General features: G+C 38.0%; 1 protein-coding gene across 2 annotated transcripts in view; it reads left to right on the top strand.

The window, feature by feature from the left end:
• LOC150090421 (lysophosphatidylcholine acyltransferase 1-like) overlaps positions 1-21,661 on the top strand; it is a 347,274-nt gene that overhangs the window by 17,110 nt on the left and 308,503 nt on the right. The window lies entirely within an intron of this gene.

The raw sequence follows: 21,661 nt of genomic DNA, 5'->3' as shown, positions 1-21,661 counted from the left end.
TATTTTAATTGTTTTAATTTTTTAAAAATTACCATAATTATTATAATGTCATTTGACAGCTACATTCAGACAAAATTTGTGTGCTATTTGGCTTAAAAATATTTGTTAGTATCATGATTTTCTTATGCCATTAAAATTTCAGGCTTGTCTTCATGCATATTTTTTAATTTTAAATAGAAGAAGAAGAAATTTGAAAAATGTATTTGTATCTGCATAAGTTTTTATCTTTCCTCCAGTGATGTCAGTTGTCAAAGATTGCTTATGCTCATATTATAGACAGGACTATCGATTCACCTAATAGTTGATATCTATTAAAGCATAATAAAAAAAAACAAAAGATTTAATTCACAGTGTTTTTTTTTATAAATAAAGGGCCGTTGATAGCTCTTTCAAAACTACTAGTCTGTCATCAAAGCTGGCCTGAATTATTAACTGTGTTAATTTGTGAAAGTGAGTGAGTATACGTGCAATGAGCAGAAGAAAAACTTACAATTAAACATAATAAAATTATGCCTACCCTTAACCCTTAATACTGTTCTGCCTTTTCTTATACTACTTAGTAGTAAATCAGCACAATAGGAGAGACCAAATTATCTTCAAAGATGGAAATTGAATGCAGAACTGTATAGTTTCAAATTATTTCAAGGCCTACATTGAAATATGGGGTTGCGCCATGTATTATTTTATCAAGAAATAATTTATACAATTTAAATGGTGAAGTCACTTCATGCCCATATTACGTTATTAATATTATATTTATTTAATAAATATAATTATAAATATGATTTATTTATGACATATAAATGAATTTTATATGTCATAATACGAGGAGACTATTACCTATATTGGTCTGGGGGTGATGTAACGAGGAAGGGTGTAGCCATCATTATAGACCACAGGATTAAGGAAACTCTACTGGAGGTGAATTGGCACCTCCGTAGCCAGGTGGGCAGGAGCAGTAGTGCGTAGCACACACTTCTTGATTAGACCGGGGTTCGAGCCCATGACCACCAAATATGGAGGATGCGGAAAGGTCAGGGAATGACCATCGCATATCCCCGGAGCAATATGGCCTTAGTTGCTAATGCTCCTTAAAAAAAAACCTAAAAAACTGGAGGTGAATAATATCAGCGACAGACTCATGTCAATTAAATTCCAAATGAATGACAGTGAAACATTGAAGGTAGTACAATGTTACGCACTGCAAACCGGTTATGAAGAAATGGAGAAGCTGGAGTTTGAAGGCAAGCTCGAAGTGAACATCACAGGTGGAGATATAGTTATCATGGGTGACCTGAACGCAAAAGTCGGAGTGGAGAGACAAGGACTAGAATACGTTATGGGTCCGCATGGTTGGGGACCTAGGAATGATGATGGTGACATGCTGTTGGATTTCTGTTTGTGGAACAGCCTGGTCTTAGGAAACACTTGGTTCAAGAAGAGAAAGAGTCAGCCGACCGGGCTAGCCGAGTGGGTAAAGTACCTGCCCGGCAACCCAAAGGTCGCGGGTTCGATTCCCGCCTCGGGCTTGGATCACTGTACTGCAAAAACCTTTGGAGGTGCAATATGGCCACAGAAGCCGATGCGCCAACAACTACCAAATCAAAAAAAAAAAAAAAAAAAGAGAAAGAGTCACAAAGTGACAAGATACGGTTGGGATGGTCAACGGGAATCCTTCCTTGAGTATATACTCGTGGATAAAGAGTGGCACAAAAGACTAGTGGATGTCAAGGTCATTCCTAGTGTCTCCTTGGGTAGTGATCACAGGTTAGTTGTTGGAGTTTTAAGATTCCCTAAATTGAAGAGGATCAAAATAACAAGAGAGTGAAAACTAAGGGTGTGGAAGTTGAAAGAGGAGGAAAAAGGGAAGGTTGTACCTAAAACAGTGGTGAACAGTGTGGAATCAGAATGGAAAGCATTCAAAGACTGTATAGTAGGACTGACAGAGCAGCTTTGTGGAAGGACAAGCATAAAAGGAGATGGAAAGAAACCCCATGGTGGAATGATAGGACAAGAGAGGCTGTGAAAATCAAGAATAATGCATTTAGGACCTACTTTCAGAACAGAAATGATGAGAATAAAGAGAGAGAGAGAGATGTGAAACCGTGAAGAGAGGCTAAGTGGATAGTTAACGGAGAGACGACTGTGGTTGGAAGAATGGAGTGAAACTCTAAGACAGCAACTGTAATAAAAAGACGCTGTATGGTATGGTGAGGAATAGAAGAAGAGATTGTGAACAGAGCAAATACTTGACAGATGAGAACGAGAACCTAATAACTAAAGATGAAGAGATAAGTGAAATATGGAAGAAGTAGTTTGAAAATCTGTTGAACTTGGCAGGACAGCCAGCAAAAGGGACAAAGGCAAGTTGGTCATAGAAGAGGATGGAAGAGAAGATATGGAGAGAGAGCAGACAGACTTGACATGGAATGATGTAGTGCAGGCATGGAATTACATCAACAGGTAAGTCTGCTGGTATGAATGAGATAATGGAGAGATGCTGAAGGCTACAGGCTAGGCAGGGATAGCATGGATATACAGACTGTTCCATAAGATCTGGGATGAGAGACAGGTGCCGAAGGACTGAAAAGGTTTGATCATCCTGTTGTTCAAGAAGGGGAACAGGAAAAAGTGTTCCAGTTATAGAGGCATCACACTGACATCACATATGAGTAAGCTTTATGATAGAGTGTTAGAGTGGAGGATAAGAGGAACTATTGAAAATAGGATGACCGTGGAACAGTATGGCTTTAGGCCTGGCAGATCGACGGTGGATCTAATTTTCTGCATCAGGCAACTGATGGAAAAGTGTTATGAACACAATAAAGAATTATGGATGGCATTTTTGGATATAAAGAAAGCATTTGATGCCGTAAAGAGAGAGAAAGTGTGGGAGGTTTTGAGAAACTTGGGGATAGAGGAACATCTTGTGGAAAGAATTGAGAATATGTGCACCGATAAGTGAGCAAAGTAAGAACACTGATGGGGTCGATATAGAGCTTTGAAATAACATCAGGTTTGAGGCAAGGAGGCATCCTGTCACCACTACTATTCATAGCTGTCATGAATGATGTGCAATGTAGAGTGGTGGAACAACTTGGACAAGACCAGATGAAAGTCATGCTCTTCATAGATGGCTTCTACCTATGGGGAGAGAGCAGGGAACAAGGGCAATGGCAAGTTGATATATGGGCTAGTATGGCCAATGAATTTGGACTGGTTTTCAGTCAGGAGAAGGGTGAACTAATGGTTCTAAAGAGGAGTGGTGAGCTTGATAGATCCATTACAATGGAAGGAAAAGAGCTAAAAATGGTTAACAACTTCTAGTATCTAGGAAGCACCATTACAAAGACTGGAGTGATAGATGAAGAAATAAGTAGAAGGATACAAGCGGCCGGAAATTTCTATAGGCAGACAAGAGATCTGATCTGGAACAGGAATATACCACTGAAGTGTAAGAACGCTGTATATCAGGCCTATTATGTACCAATTCTGAAACTTGGACTATGAGGAAAAAGGATGAAAGCAGAATTCAGGGGCCAGAAATGAGATTTGTGAGGAGCGTAACCAGAAAGACAAGGCGCAACAAAATCAGAAATGATGTGATTAAGGAGAGAATTCAAGTTGAAAAACTCCAGAATAGGATTGAAAGGTCCTGTTGGAAATGGTTTGGACATGTCAAGAGGATGAATGAGAGGCATTTGCCAAGAAGAATATTTGATTTACAATTAAGGGACAAAAAACCAAGGGGGAGACCAAAGATCAAGAATGAGATGGCAGGACATGATAAAGACCGATGTCATTAAGAGAGGAGGAAACTGGAGTGAAATCAATGACGGAGAGAAGTACACGGAGAGGGCATTGTGGCGAGGCTTCATACATCAACCCGTGTAGAACGATGACAGATGATGATGATGAAATGAATTTTCATCATCATCATCTGAAAATGAAACATAAATGAATAAAATTCATTTATGTTTCATTTTCTGTAATTTTCTTCTAGGGCAGAGAAGCCCATATTTGCATCTCTTCTTAATAAACTGATATGGCCCACCCTGTATAATCCAGCACCCTTTACTGTTATGATGGATTAACATATTCATGACCATATCATTGGTGTGTGGTGCATAGTTTCTTATGAAATCTGTCATCAGAGATGGCTTTAGACAGAAGGGAAGCAGAAGCTGCCTGTACTTCATGTAATGAGCAGTTAACAGTACTGGCCTAGAGTATTATTATTGATGTTCTGTGTATGATGCATTCTAGAGCTCTCTTTATATTAGAAATTTCTATGAAGACATTTTTAACATTTTTGCTAATTTTTTGTATTTTTTAAGAAATTATAAAAATTAAAAAAATAACAGCAAAGAAAGAAAGTGCCAGATGATTTACAATCTTATAACCACTGCCAGGAACTAATACTTTTCTGGACGATGTAATTTAAAAAATATTATTAAAATATAAATACTAAAACAATGTTTATATTAGCTTTTACAAAAAAAACCTCCAAAAGCCAACTTTATAATATTTGCATAAAAATTTATGGACTCACAGTTGAATCATGTTCATAGTAAATATGATTGAAGCTGTAACCCAAAGTGTCTGTAGATTGTTTCTTCCAGTTTTCATCCCATTAAATTATAAATTTCATGAATTTTAAGTTTTGTCTGAAATTCTTCTGTTAACAAACTTGTATTATTTTGTCATCTCTTACTCTGAATAAATAGTTCCTCTAGATTAATGTTTCTTAAATTTTTTGAGATCATGGAATAACAAATAAAATTAAAAAAAAAAAAAATATATATATATATATATATTACACACTGTTCAAAGAAAGTGCATCAGATAGGAATTTCACATTTGTAACCCTTTTTTGCAATGGCATGTTATATTAATGCTAGCATCACAAATAGAAATATAAACTAAAGATATTTATTAATAGTTAAGGCAAAGCTAAGTAATATTTGACAGGTGCTCTCAAAATATTCCAAAATGAGCATTTGCAACCTTTATACAACAGTTGGTAAACACGACAGTTATGGCTGAAATGTTATCAGAAGCCCTCAATTTGCTTCAGTTTATCATTTTAAATGGAAAACAAAATGAAAAGTTCACCGGCTGCAAACTAATATTTAGTCGAACCGCCTCTGGCCCTGATGACAGCAGCACACCGTCGAGGCATTGACAAGATCACTTTCTCAAGGTAATCAACTGATAGTTCATGGTTCCAAACACGAATTATGGCTTCTTGAAGTTCACGAAGGGTCTTTGGTTTCTTTCTGGCAAGTGCAGATTCCACGTGATGCCAATGGTTCTCTATAGGATTCAGGTCCGGGCTGTTTCCTGGCTAGCTAACGGTTGTAACGGACCGTTCTTCCAACCATTTTTTCACCTGTAACAAATGTAAACACATTACTGTTGAACCTCTAATGCAGAAATGAAGCTAAAGTAACTACAGAAGTGCCTACTTACACTTTTTGCCCGATGACAAGGAGACATGCTCTTTACACCAAATTAATCGGGATTTTTTCATTTTTTGTGAGAGGAGGATAACGGGCTATAAGTCCATTTTTGAAGAGGTGTCTTCTGACTGTTACTGCACTTGCTACCACTCCTGTATGTTCTTCTCATTCTCTTTTCAGCTCAGACGAAGAAGCTTTACAGTTTTTAAGGCATAAAAAAAAAAGTAAAGTGCAGCCATTATCAACCCACTGCAGGGTGGAAGCCTCCTCAACAATTCATGCTGAGGGAAATGGACCATAATCTGCCACGCTGGTCCAGTGCGGGTTGGCAGATCGACCGTATTCAGCAGTCAGGGGCTTGAACCCTGGTCTACTCAAAGAGCGTGTGCTACTGCACTCCCGCTCCTGCCCACTCGGCTACGGAGGCCATAAGTGCTTCAAAACGTGATCCTCTTTTGGTGTAGAGACTTGTTTGCATCCGGTTAATTTTTTCCTATCAGCAGAACCAGTATTCTTGAGTTTGGAAAGAAATCTACTCATTGTCGACTGATTGCAAGATACTCTATAAGCAATATGACGGGAAGAATAGCACTTTTTTTGTGGTGTCAACTGCACGTAACTCGCCATCCTGAGACAAGCAAAGAATGACTGCAACACTTACAAAGTGTGCTTATATAGCTGAAAGTAACAGCTAGTAGTAGTAGCACCTGATGCAGTATTATGTCATCACCCACATGTGTTTGATTGAATCAAAAAAAGAAATGTTCGACAAACATGTAAATAGAATTATTTATTGTATTTATTCAATTTTTTATCTCGTGCGCAGAAAAAATTACAAAAGTGTGCAATTTAAAAAAATTTCAAAATTATAAAATTACACAGAAAGAGAGGATACAGGCATAATGTCAGTAAGTTTTACCTCTTGAGCATCATTGCCAGAATCGACATCTTCAGCTGATAAGTACGCCGCTGAGGAGATTTAGAGGCCGCACAACCTTACGAAGAAACATATTAGCATTAGCATTAGCATTAGTAGAGGCATTTGATGCAAGAAAGCAAGCTTATGCAGCATCAGCCAAAAAAAAAAAAAAAAAACCCACTTCCACTTCACCCCTCTGTTCGTTCAAAATACCTGTCCAGCTGAGCCTTAAACTTATTTAGGCTATCAACCTCCACTACAAGGGATGGAAGTCTGTTCCACCAACCAACCAACCAACCAACCACCCGCTGGCTAAAGGCAAATTTCCACACGTCTATCCTATATCTGTCTTTCCTCAATTTGAATTTATGCCCCCTCAGGTGATTTTTCTGAGCTAGAGGAAGAATCCCATCAGCATTGAGCATGCTCAAACCATTCAAGGCTTTATACACCTCTATCAGATCACCTCGCTGGTGCCTAGTCTCCAGACACTGTAATTTGCAAAACTTAAGCCTTTCTTCGTAAGAGCACCCCTTTGTTCCATTCACTAATCTTGTTGCCCTTCTCTGTACTCGTTCTAGCAGCTCTACATCCTTCTTGAAATGAGGCCTCCAGACCTGTATACAGTACTCTAGGTGTGGCCTGACCATTGCCTTATACAAGGGAATAATCACCTCCTTATCCCTGCTGGAAAAATTCCTATATATCATTGACAATACTCCATGAGCTACTCTTGCAGCCCGTCTGCACTGCTCAGAGAACTTCATATCTGCCTGCACAACCACCCCCAAGTCCCTTTCATTCTCTACCACTGTCAGTGTAGTACCACAGAGTTGATACGTTGCTCTGGGGTTGCTGTTTCCCATGTGTAGTACTTTACATTTGTCAATGTTAAACTTCATTTGCCACCTCTCAGCCCATCTGCTCAACCTTTCCAGATCCTGTTGCAGCAGCATAGTGTCAGTAGTGTCCTTGACAACCCTGCCAACCTTCGTATCTTCTGCAAACTTGGACATTAAGCTTGATATACCATCATCAATATCATTTATAAATACAGAAAACAATAATGGACCCAATACTTCAGTATTGGGTCCATTATTGTTTTCCCTGAGGGACTCCACAAATAACATTAGTCCACGATGAGCAGTGTCCATTGATTACCACTCTCTGTCTTCTCCCCCCCCCACAACCACCCCTTTATCCATAGCAGCAATTTGCCTCCAATGTCACACTGCTCCAATTTGTGTAGCAGTCTTCCATGTGCAACAGTATCAAAAGCCTTTCTAAGATCTAAGTATATAATATCAAAGCTATTCCTTGCATCCAGTTCTTTTGTGACTGCATCATAATATCCAATCAAATTGGTCAGGCAAGACTTCCCCTTAACAAAACCATGCTGTGTCCGAGCTATAACTGAAGTCTTGTCTAAATGATCCTGCAGTGCTTCTTTAACCAGTGCCTCCATTAATTTTCCTGGAACAGAAGTTAAACTCACAGGTCTATAATTACTTGTGTCATCCTTTGATCCTCCTTTGTGAATTGGTGTCACATTTGCACGTTTCCAGTCTATGGGTACCTCTCCTGAGTCCAAGGAAGCTCTCATAATTATGGCTAAGGGTTTGCTTACTTCCTTTGCTGCCTCCTTTAATATAACTGGATAGATCCCATCCACCTCGGGTGCCTTTCTTGTGTTTATCTTGAACAGTTTCTCCTCCACTTTACTCCCAGTTATTTCAAGATTCTGTAGCTTACTGCTAGAGTTGAATACACCTTTGCCATTCCCCTCGCTGAATAACTACTGATGTGTGAATGTTTTTTTTCTTCCATGTGCCATTTAAACAACTTTTAGTAATTTCTGCCCAGGCCTTATTAATGTTTAAGATGGTGTAGTAAATATTGTAAGATTTCCAAAAAGTCTCTTAACGTAAAATTTTTCTCACCGTCTACTGCATACAATGCCTGAGGAAATGTTGTGCGTAAATAGTATGCTTTTAAATTTGAAATAACACCCTGATCCATAGGTTGGATGAGTGAAGTCATGTTTGGTGGTAGAAATATGACTCTCACGTTCGAATTGAAATCATCTATATGCGCAGGATGTCAAGGAGCATTATCTAATAGAAGCAAAATCTTGAAAGGGAGGTCATTGTCTTTAGAATATATTTCAACCTTGGGCATGAAGCAGCATTTAAACCAAACCTCAAAGAGAGAGATATTGTTATCCATGCTCTCTGTTTCGATCGGAAATGCACGAGGATTTCCAGAATGGTACACAAGCAGTTGTTTTAAACCGTAATATCCCGCTGCATTAGCCCCAAGCAAGAGCGTGGCCCTATCTTTTGAAGCCTTAAAACCTGGCATTGTATTTTCCTCTTTGGCAGTGTATGTTCGATCCGGCATTTTTTTCCAATACAGAGCAGTCTCGTCAACGTTTAAAATTTGCTGTGTTGAATAGCCGCCTTCATCAATAATTTTTTCCCATGCATCACAAAATTTCTCTGCAGCTGCAGAATCGGCACTGGCAACTTCACTGTGTACTATAATGTTGTGGAAATCAGCGTGATGCTTGAATCTATTAAAGCACCTGTTGCGTGCCACGAACTTGGGTTGGGATTCGCTGTACTTATCCTTAATATCTTTATAAATACTGTTGCTTTTGCTTGAATGGACATTAGACTCAGGGGCACTTGCTTTTGAATCTGATTTTCCATCAATATTATTAACAGCTGTTCCATCTTCGATATAGCACCTGAACACTGTTGATCTTAAGTGCATTGATCCTTTGACGTGTTCCTTTATACGTCCACTGTCCTTTAAAATAGTATTCACTCTTGAAGCAGCAAGACTTGATTCCCTTGCAATAGATGACAAACTTTGTCCTGCTTCGTACTCCTGAATCATTTTCATCTTCATTTCTAAATCAATTTTGTTTCGTTTTCTGGCACTACAACTACTTGCACTTTTCGTTGGTCGCTTTCCCTTCATCATTGTAATAAGTAAATAGGAATGAAGAGAAGTTTCTGAAAATTTGTATTTTATATGATTGAAGATATCAGTGAAGGGGAACACATTTCACCATAATAGTGTAAAAACCCACACAATTGCAGTTATCGGTATTATCGCAAATGCAATGAGATCGAATTTACTACCTGTTTTTAATTAGATGCACTAACAGAAAAGCCTAATTAACCGGAAAGTGCAAATTGTTTTATGGTCATGACCTCCAGAAACATGCTTTAGAAAAATATCACAAAGGTGTTCAAAAACGATTCTTATAACGGGAACATATGATAACGATGAAAGGGTAGTGCAATTTCCATTATAAATATGACCTTTTTGAGAGATAAATAGTTTAGTATTATAGCGAAATTTTCAACTTCCAACGACTTGGAACGAATTACAAAAAAAAAAAAAACAGTGTGTTATTGGGTTCACATTATGATATTTTCACGATACCTCCATTTATTCCTACAGGAAGCGAAATACGTTTCTATGATTTTTTTAAGTTTGCACGGGCTGGGAAAAACTTACTTAAAGTTGAGTATTATGCAAGTTGGGGAGTTGCTGTATATATATATATATTTTTTTTTTAACATGGGAATTCCTGTAAAAATTTTCTTCAAAAAATTAGGACAGACAAAATATGAAAACAAATGGAAACATTGGCTTTTACAAAAAAAAACTAAAAGTGAACTTTATGATTTTTGTGTAATAATTTATGGAATCGCAGTTGAATCGTCTCCACAGTAAATGTGATAGAAATGTAACAGAAACATACAATATAACAAAATATTATTAAATAGTTTAATTAGATTTAATTTAACTTTTTTAAACTACATTCCATGGAACCCTAGGGTTCCACAGAATGTAACCCCAGGGGCTCAGATCTAGTGAGTATGGGCTTAGCACAACCACAGTCCTGAGTTGGATATCATTATTCTTCTCTTTCTTGGTGATTTCCCTCTACTTCTCTCTCTGGGTCACAGGGTAAATCAATTTTTTTTTTTGGATGGTGCAGCAAAAGCCTCAGGCTTCCTTGCATCATATGGCTAATTATAATAATAATAATAATAAGACTGTGCTAGGTAATATGAAGAAAATGTGTATTTAATAGTGGGTTAAAATTTGCATTTTGCATTACTATAAAAGGTTTTGGGACACGTATACTGGTTGTTTCCCTACTTGGACAAAATTTTTGTTGTTGAAAGTGGAAATATTTATCACATATTATTGTTATAAATATTTGATCAGTGCCTGTGGTGGTATATCTATGTGCAATAATTTTCCAGTTACAAGTCTTGAATTTCAACTGAGATTTCATTGTAGGTTGCCAATGTTTAGATTATTGGCTAGTAGATTGGAAGCAGCAGATCGTGGAGGCATGGTGAGGCTGAAAGAAGTGGTTAGCTTTGATCTTTGTGATTTTGTGGAGATTGTGCTGGATTTAGAACAAAAAATTGTATAAGCTTGTAAAAGGAATTTCCTAAGTACTTGATTTTTAAGATATTGATCCATTCATTATTTATGCAAAGGCTTTATGTCTGTTGAAATTATTGCTAGTAAATTGAATTAGGCATGTCTTTTTAAATCTCTTGTGTTGATTTTTGCCAGAACCTTGTGTTATTGGAAATAGATGGCCCTAGAGGATTCACTGGGAAACAGCATCAGACCTGGTGGTCCTAGTAAATTTTATTTCAGTTTTGAGTTCTTTGATTCTTTTAAATGATTTTTGCAATTACTTATAGTGAGCAACTAGCCTGGAACTACAGCATTATGCACATTTGAGTTGGCCCTGACTTGAATTCACATGACCATAAAATACAGTTAATTGTAATATTCATTGGACCTATGGTGTGTTCTAATGATTGACTAGAAAATGATCTTGTGATTTTTCTGATATATGGCATCACTACAAATTTAGATGGTTATTTTGGGCTAATCTGGTTAGAATTGTAGGTTTTGATTTGGATATTCCATTATTTTTGGATTTTTTTTTTTTTTTTTTTTTTTCTTTTTTGCCATTTGATCTAGCTAGCTGTTTTTGATGAATGTTTGAGAAGTCCTGAGTTTAATCAACAAGTCTTCCAGTTGGGAATACATTTCATGAGTTCTGAGAGTGTGATGTTTGCTTTCTTTTCCTGATGGATGGTGGTAATTTTTCTATTATCTGCTTCTCAGTTGTAGTCAAGTGTTTTTCTTTTAGTCAAATAGCTTGTAATCTGTATAATAGTTGCACAACTTTTGATAATTGTACAGTTTGTTTGGTTACAGAATCTGTAGCAGATGGGGAGTATGAAATCCCTATACAGGAATTTTTCTAGTGGGGATAAGGTGGTGATTATCCCCTTGTATAAGGCAATGATCAGGTCACACCTTGAGTACTGTATACAGGTCTGGAGGCCTCATTTTAAGAAGGATGTAGAGCTGCTGGAACGAGTACAGAGAAGGACAACAAGATTAGTGAATGGAACAAAGGGTTGCTCTTACAAAAGAAAGGCTTACATTTTTCAAATTACAGTGTCTGGAGACTAGGCGCCTGCAAGGTGATCTGATTGAGGTGTATAAGGCCTTGAATGGTTGGAGCATGCTCAATGCTGATGGGATTCTTCCTCTTGCTCAGAATAATCACCTGAGAGGGCATAAATTCCAATTAAGGAGTTGTAGGATAGATGTGTGGAAGTTTGCCTTTAGCCAGCGGGTAGTTGATTGCTGGAATGAACTCAGAATAATCGCCTGAGAGGGCATAAATTCAAATTGAGGAAAGACAGTTGTAGGTTAGATGTGTGGTTAGATGTTTGCCTTTAGCCAGCGGGTAGTTGATTGCTGGAATGAACTTCCATCTGTCGTAGAAGTTGATAGCTTAAATAAATAGATTCAAGGTAGAACTAGACAAATATTTGGAGCGCGTGGATCGGTGAAATGAGAAGGTTTTTTTTTTTTTTTTTTTTTTTTTTTTGGTTGATGTTATATAAGCTTGCTTTCTTGCATCATGTGCCTTGGCTAATGCTAATGACTATGAACAAAGCAGAATACACTCTCATCGCTCAAGGATAAAAAAAAAAACCTAAAAAATTTATGACTAGGTGGTAGTTTATTCCCACACTCCTTGTTCCAACAAATCTCACATCATCTTGAATGTTGTTGAAAAGATGTCTTATGTCCACATTTTGAAACTTTTGTAAATATAAAAATGGTTACTGTTTCTTTTATGTTGCATACCTTCATTCTTTAGGGACTTTGCTGAAATCCAAAAATGCTTTCATTTGTTTACCTACCTACCTACTTTTTGTTCTCACTCATTTATCATATGTGTCTTGAAATTTCAAGCAAATCTGTATATATACGGATGTATGTAATTTGTTGATTCTGCATTGAAGGAACCTTCAAATATATGCAGTGAACTCCTGTTATAGCACTTTCTGTGGGTGGATGAGGGGGGGGAGGGTGGATTAGCCCAAAAAATCAGTACAAGCGTTAAAGCATTAAAAATAGGACCCCACATTTTTGGGCTATTTTGCATATTTAATCAATATTTTGGTAGATAACATTTCAGTGTTTGTGAAGCAATTATTTATAGGTAAGTTTAAAATCTCCAAATCGACGTGGTAATAATACTAGTTTGTTGGTGACTCTATTGTCAGGGAGACGGGGAATATACTATGCAAGAAGGATAGGTGGAACAGGACCAGAGTATATTTGCCAGAGGCAAAAGTTGATGACGTTGTAGAGCAGATATCATATTTTAAGGGCACAAAATGTGATATTGTTGTACACGTTGGAACTAATGACATTAAGAGTAAGAGATTTGCAGATTTACTCAACAAGTACAGGTCAGTGTTGAAAAAAAGTCGCGAGTTAGGGCTGAATGTGAAAGTGTCTGCAATTCTGCCCAGACACGATAGGAGGGAATATATGATGAGAGCCTTGTTTGATCAATTTGGCCCTGGAGAGATTATGCAAGGCTCAAGGGATGGAATTTTTTTCAGTCTGGTCCGTTCTTGTTGACATGAGAGATACTTCTACAGGTATGGGGCACACTTAAATAGAAAGGGTGCAAGAATATTTTCTGATACCATCGAGGCAGTGTTAGGTGGGTTGGAAAACTGCTAGCTTGTATAGATACACAGACTAAAAGGTTAACAGTGGCCGCAGGCAGAGGCTAAAGTGATTCTTTTACTGCTTCTAAGGGAATGAGCATCAGAATGGAAAGCAAGGCAATGGAGATTTCCAGGACTGCTGGGAGTCATAGTGGAACAAATAAATACATGAGCTGTGTTAGGGTGACTAAGAGTAGAAACAGGTTCATGTATACTTGCATGTACACCAATGCTAGGAGTATAGTTAATAAATTTGATGAGTTTGATGTGTTGTCAAGACATCAAAGGCAGATATTGTTGGGATATCAGAGATGTGGTGTCACACAGATATAAGCAGTGCAGAATTGGAATTTCGGGAGTACAGTGTGTACAGGAATTGAGGATGGGTTATGATGTTAGTTAAGAAACAGTTAAAATCTAAAGAAGTGCATCCTGTTTACAAGGGTGGACAATGCAATTTTGGGTCTGTTTGGTGTGACATAAGCACTGGGAAAGGAAAAATGAGAGTAGGTGTGGGTAATAGGCCTAATGAATCTGATGAGTATAATGAGCAGTTGTGCAGAGAAATAGAGTGAGACAGTAAATTAGATTGTCTTATAATGGGGATTTTAAATTTCCAGATATTGACTGGAACTTATGGGTTGGTCACTCAAACACTAGCTAGACTTTTTTGGATTTATTAGATGACTATTTTCTACAGCAGCATGTTCGAGAGGCAACCAGATGGAGTAATACCGTTGATCTGATTATCAGCAGCGATTATTCATGCATTAAAAATTTTCAGATAAAGGAACCAAGGAGTGACAGTGATCACAATGTAGTGATATGGGAATTACTTCAAGATGTAACTACCATCAAGGCTAAAGGGAAGGCCTTTTGCTTTCGTAAAGATGACTTCAGAGGTCTCACAGTTTTTAAATTCTGTACAGTGGGATCAACTGATGATGTTACCAATGTTGGATTCTAAATGGGAAGCCTTCAGGGACTTAATCTTGGCAGCTACTAGGCTTTTCATTCCAACTAAGAAATACTGTTCAAGGTTCAGGCCTAAATGGATGTCAGATGAATTAATGTGGCTCGTCGCATAGAAGAAAAATGTATGGGATGCGTATAAATTATCAGGCGACACAGAAGCCTATGGCAGATATAAGCTTGTGTGTAATCAAGTCACAAAAGAGGCTAGGCAGGTGAAGGCAGATTACGAGAAATCTTTGGCAAAGAAAAACAGCAAAGAGTTTTTTACTTATGTAAACTCTAGAAGGAAAGGGATGAATCAGATTGAACCACTTAATATAGATGGGTTGACAATGGGTTGACATGCTCAGGTAGCTGATGAATCATCATCATCATCATCAGCCATTTTCAATCCACTGCAGGATGAAGGCTTCTCCAGCAACTTTCCAGTTCCTTTTGTTGTGAGCACTGGCCATCCATTTACTACCCAAAAATTCATGAATTTCATTTATCCATCTCCGCCTTTGTCTTGCAGGTTTTCTTCTAGCTCCTCTTGGGTACCATTCTGTTATTTTCTTAGTCCATCTGTCATCATGTCTTCGAGCTATGTGTCCTGCCCAAGACCATTTTAATTATTTAGTTTTGATAAGAATGTCCTTTTCTTGAGTTTGCTGCCTAATCCATGTGTTTCTTTTCTTATCTAACAGTCTGATTCCCAGTATAATTCGTTCCATTCTTCGCTGTGTAGTTCTCAGCTTCTCTTCCATTCTTTTGGTGAGTGCTCGAGTTTCACTTCCATAAGTCATGGTGGGGAGTATACATAGATTCATTATTTTACGTTTCAGACAAACTGGGATATTGCTCTTCAGTATGTGACTATATTTCCTGAATGCTATATTTCCTGAATGACTTGCAGCCATTTATCATTATTACAGCTAATAACTTGTCCCAGATAAATATATATGACTCCACCTTTTCAATTACTGCTCCTTCAATCATTATTTCCCTTTCCGTGGCATACTTGTTAATCATTACTTTTGTTTTAGCCATATTCATCTTTAGTCCAAATTCCTTACTAACTGTGCATAACTGATTAAGATTTTCCTCTAATTCTTTGGGATCGTGGCTTATGACCACAATGTCATCTGCAAATCGTAAATGGTTTAGGTACTCTCCGTTCACATTGACTCCTTTCTGCGACCAGTCTAATCTTCTGAAAGCTTCCTCAAGGGCAGCAGTAAACAGCTTCGGAGATATTGTGTCTCCTTGTCGAACTCCTTTCTCGATTTTAAATTTGCTACTGTCTTTGTCTAGTCTAATAAAGGAGGTAGCACTCTCATATATTTTCTTCAAAATCATAATATATGGGGTATCTATACCGTGTCTTTCCAGTGCCCGAAACATTGCCTTATGTTGTATGGAGTCAAATGCCTTTTCATAATCCACAAATACCAGGCATAATGGTGTTTTATATTCATTTACTTTCTCCATTAGCAGTGATATTACGTGAAGGTGATCCATAGTTGAGAATCCTGTCCTAAAGCCAGCTTGCTGTTTCGGTTGATTCTCATCAAGTATTCTTTCTAATCTGTTAGTAATGACCCTTGTGAATAACTTGTAGATGTGGGATAACAAGCTCATTGGTCTATAATCTCAAATTTCTGATTTATCTCCTTTCTTATGCAGCAAAACTATGATTGCATTATTCCACTGCATAGGCATCACACCTTTTCTAATGCACTTTGTGAAGAGCCTTGCCAGTTTTTGTGTTATGTCTCTTCCTCCCAATTTTAACAACTCTACAGTAACTTTAGCATTTAGCATTTTTTTGCATTTGTAGAGGCATTTGATGCAAGAAAGCAAGCTTATGCAGCATCAGCCAAAAAAAAAAAAAAAAAAAAAACCACTTCCACTTCACCCCTCTGTTCGTTCAAAATACCTGTCCAGCTGAGCCTTAAACTTATTTAGGCTATCAACCTCCACCACAAGGGATGGAAGTCTGTTCCACCAACCAACCACCCGCTGGCTAAAGGCAAATTTCTGCACGTCTATCCTACATCTGTCTTTCCTCAATTTGAATTTATGCCCTCTCAGGTGATTTTTCTGAGCTAGAGGAAGAATCCCATCAGCATTGAGCATGCTTAAACCATTCAAGGCTTTATACACCTCTATCAGATCACCTCGCTGGTGCCTAGTCTCCAGACACTGTAATTTGCAAAACTTAAGCCTTTCTTCGTAAGAGCACCCCTCTGTTCCATTCACTAATCTTGTTGCCCTTCTCTGTACTCGTTCCAGCAGATCTACATCCTTCTTGAAATGAGGCCTCCAGACCTGTATACAGTACTCTAGGTGTGGCCTGACCATCGCTTTATACAATGGAATAATCACCTCCTTATCCCTGCTGGAAAAATTCCTGTTTATCATTGACCATACTCCATGAGCTACTCTTGCAGCCCATCTGCACTGCTCAGAGAACTTCATATCTGCCTGCACAACCACCCCCAAGTCCCTTTCATTCTCTACCACTGTCAGTGTTGTACCACAGAGTTGATACGTTGCTCTGGGGTTGCTGTTTCCCATGTGTAGTACTTTACATTTGTCAATGTTAAACTTCATTTGCCACCTCTCAGCCCATCTGTTCAACCTTTACAGATCCTGTTGCAGCAGCATAGTGTCAGTAGTGTCCTTGACAACCCTGCAACCTTTGTATCGTCTGCAAACTTGGACATTAAGCCCGATATACCATCATCAATATCATTTATAAATACAGAAAACAATAATGGACCCAACACTGAGCCCTGAGGGACTCCACTAATAACATCAGTCCACGATGAGCAGTGTCCATTGATTACCACTCTCTGTCTTCTCCCCCCTCAACCACCCCTTTATCCATAGCAGCAATTTGCCTCCAATGTCACACTGCTCCAATTTGTGTAGCAGTCTTCCATGTGCAACAGTATCAAAAGCCTTTCTAAGATCCAAGTATATAATATCAAAGTTATTCCCTGCATCCAGTTCTTTTGTGACTGCATCATAGTATCCAATCAAGTTGGTCAGGCAAGACTTCCCCTTAACAAAACCATGCTGTGTCTGAGCTATAACTGAAGTCTTGTCTAAATGATCCTGCAGTGCTTCTTTAACCAGTGCCTCCATTAATTTTCCTGGAACAGAAGTTAAGCTCACAGGTCTATAATTACTTGTGTCAGCCTTTGATCCTCCTTTGTGAATTGGGGTCACATTTGCACATTTCCAGTCTATGGGTACCTTCCCTGAGTCTAAGGAAGCTCTCATAATTATGGCTAAGGGTTTGCTTACTTCCTTTGCTGCCTCCTTTAATATAACTGGATAGATCCCATCCACCCCGGGTGCCTTTCTTGTGTTTATCTTCAACAGTTTCTCCTCCACTTTACTCCCAGTTATTTCAAGATTCTGTAGCTTACTGCTAGAGTTGAATACACCTCTGGCATTCTCCTCGCTGAATAACTCCTCATGTGTGAATGTCGATGCAAAATATTCATTTAGTTTGTTAGCTACCTGAGCAGGATCATCAACACTTGACCCATCAATATCAAGTGGACCAATCTGATTCATCCCCTTCCTTCTAGAGTTTACATAAGTAAAGAACTCTTTGCTGTTTTTCTTTGCATCCCTTGCCAAGGATTTCTCGTAATTTGCCTTCGCCTGCCTAACCTCCTTTGTAACTTGGTTGCATATCAACTTGTATCTATCATAGGCTTCTGTGTCATGTGTTAATTTGTATGTATCCCAAGCATTTTTCTTCTCTGCCATATGCCTCATTAGTTCATCTGACATCCATTTTGGCCTAAACCTTGAACAATATTTCTTAGTTGGTATGTAAAGCCTAGTAGCTTCCAAGATAAGTTCTTTGAATGCTTCCCATTTTGAATTTGCTGTTGGTAACATCATCAGTTGGTCCCACTGTATAGAATTTAAATACTGTCTCAGTCCATCGTAGTCGCCTTTACGGAAGCAATAACCCTTCCCTTTACCCCTAATGGTAGTTACCTCTTTGAGTAAATCCCACTTCAGCACACTGTGATCACTGCCACCTAGTGGTTCATTTATCTGCAGATTCTTAATGCATGAAGAATCACTGCTGATAATCAAATCAAGAGTATTACTCCCTCTAGTTGCCTCCCGAACATGCTGATGTAGAAAACAATCATCCAATAAATCCACAAAAGCCCTGCTAGTGTGTGAGTAACCAGCCCCCAAAATCCAGTCAATATCTGGGAAATTAAAATCTCCCATTATAAGACACTCTGATTTACTGGCCCACTCTATTTCCCTGTACAGTTCCTTATTATACTCCTCAGAGTCATTAGGCCTATAGCACACTCCTACTCTCAATTTTGATCTCCCAATGTTTATGTCACACCAAACCGACTCCACACTGCACTGTCCAGCGATGTCGACTGGCTTCACTTCCTTGGTTTTTATGTGTTTCTTAACTAATAGCATAACACCTCCCCCCTTCCTATCCTGTCTATCCTTTCTGTAGACGTTGTACTCCCCAAATTGCAGTTCTGCATCCCTTATATCTGTGTGACACCACGTCTCTGATATCCCAACAATATATGCCTTCGATGTTTTGAGCAATACCTCAAATTCATCAAATTTATTTACTAAACTCCTAGCATTGGTGTACACGCAAGTGTACTTCATCTTTTCCCGGGGCTTTCCGATTCTTCATTTTCTTCAATGCATGTTCTACCTCATCAGGAAGAATATCGGGTATGTCGTATGTGTTGCTACTTTGCAATCCATCTTCCCCACTCCTGGTATCATTCCCTCGCTCCTTGTATAATTCTCTATAGTAGTCTTCTGCTATTTGAATTATGCCTTCTCTGCTGTTTATAAGTACACCATCGCTATTCTTCAGTTTCAGTATCATTTGTCTTTCTGTATTACTGTTCATGGCTGCTGATTTAAATCCTTTGTTTTCCCTTAATGCTTGTTCTACTTTTCTGTGTTAAATCTTCTTATGTCCTCTCTGAGTCTCTTTCTAATGGCTTTGCATAACTCAGTATACTCAATTTTCTCCCTGTCAGTGTTTTTCTTGCTCTTCATTTGTCGTCTTCGGTTCATCATGACAAGTGTTTCTTGACTAATTTCAGAAAGTTGTAATATTCCTCGTCGATATCTTGGTCCTGAGCAATCTGCAGAAGCTCAAACTTGTTCTTAAGTTCCAGTACATACTGCTTTTTCTCCTCCTCTGTTATCTTAAAGACCTTTGTATTATTTACTCGAGTCAGTTTTTTTCCTTTCCTTTCCTACATCTATATCAAGTGTACATCTTACCATTCTTTGATCACTTCCAGCATTTACCTTATTCAGGACGGTAACATCATTCACAATATATCTTCTGTTAGTGAGGATGAAGTCGATTTCATTAGTTGTTAATCCATTTGGACTCTTCCATGTCCACTTTCTGTTCACCCTTTTCTTGAAAAAAGTGTTCATTGCTGACAGTCCTTGAGATTCTGCAAATTCCACAAGTCTATCACCTCTTTTATTTCTTTCACCAATTCCAAAATTTCCTATAGTTTCTCTTTCTGCACTGTTTTGCTTTTTTCCAACCTTAGCATTGAAGTCCCCCCATAATAATAGTGTAGTGGGTTTTCTGCTCATCTAGAAGACTCAGTTTCGGTGTACATTTCTTCAACCTCTTCATCATCATGGCCCAATGTTGGTGCATAAATCATTATAATCTTTAGCTTTTACCTCTTAGAAATCTTGACTATTAGTCTTGACACCATGATGAATGAGCAGTAAACCCCCGCTATTCGCGGTGGCTGATTTAATATAAAATGAAACCTAAAAAATTGTAAATTTTAAAGCGCTGTGAAAATTTTCCGCCATAAAAAAAACATGGCGTTGTTAAAATCACCTTTCCCGGTTAAAACAGCACTCAGTGAGTGGGGGGAGAGGAGTGACAAAATCGCGAGTGTGGATGTTTCTCGCTAATCCTTGTTCAGTATGTGCTATGCGCTTGTCAAGGAAGTTTTCGTCGTTTGCTTGTAATTTATATGCTTATAAATTGAATAAATTTATCAATTTATAAATTGATATGCTTACAAAAGTGATAAATCGTCTGTTTTACATTTCCAAATGGTATTTTTCGAGCTTGTTAATGGAAGAAAGTGACTTTATTGTGGACAATTCTTTCTAACCCGTACAAAAATATGGCTATGAATAACAAGAGAAATGTGAAAAGATCAAAGAAGGTGTTGACATTAGCGAATAAAATTTAGTTATTAGACAAAATTTCTAATGCTGAAAGTGTCTTCTCAGTGGCAAAACATTATAAAATCAATGAGTCAACGGTACGATCAATCAAAAAATCGGAAGAAAAAATCCGCCATAGTGTCCGTGAAAACGTGCTAATTGCTTCAAAAATTTGCTCTGTAACTCGTAATGTTAAATTAGAAAAAATAGAAAAAGCTTTAAATCTGTGGATAGAAGACGGAACTCATAATAAAATTCCATTAAGTTTACTCATCATTCGTGAAAAGGCAAAACACCTTTATCAACACTTTAGCGAAACTGGTGAAAGCACTGGTGGGTTAAGTTTTTTAGCTATAGCAAAGGCGCTGGATTGACAGATTTGTTTGAAATTTCTAATAAATATTACATTTAATATTAAATTGTTTCTTATTTTCATTTCGATGCCTTATGCTTGCATATCACTATGTACTATCCATGTACATAGTCATTATGAAGGTACATATAATACATACATAGAAAATATTTTAGACTAGTTTTTCTTATATATTTCATACTTTGGAACGGAACCTCTTTATTACTATGGGAGCCATAACTCAGTATTCGCGTTTTCGGTATTCGCGACATTTCTCAGGAACATAACCCCCGTGAATAGCGGGGGTATACTGTATTTTTCATCTACATTCACACATGAGGAATTATTCAATGAGGAGAATGCCAGAAGTTTATCAAACTCTAACAGGGAGCTAAGTGATTTTGTAATAACTGAGACCAAAGTGGAGGAGAAGTTGGGGTAGATGGGATCTATCCAGTTATATTAATAGAGGTGGCAAAGAAGTAAGCAAACCCTTAGCTATAATTATAAGAACTTCCTTGCACTCAGGGGAGGTCCCCATGGACTGGAGGTGTGCAAATGTATCACCAATGCACAAAGGGGTTTCAAAAGGTGATACAAGTAACTATAGACCTGTTAGTTTAGCTTG

This window comes from Mastigoproctus giganteus, chromosome 2 (assembly GCF_048544385.1).
Source record: "Mastigoproctus giganteus isolate SK-2022 chromosome 2, ASM4854438v1, whole genome shotgun sequence".
Classification (NCBI taxonomy): Eukaryota; Metazoa; Arthropoda; class Arachnida; order Uropygi; family Thelyphonidae; genus Mastigoproctus; species Mastigoproctus giganteus.
Note: the sequence above shows the minus strand (reverse complement) of the source record. Positions and strands in the feature narration are given on the sequence as shown.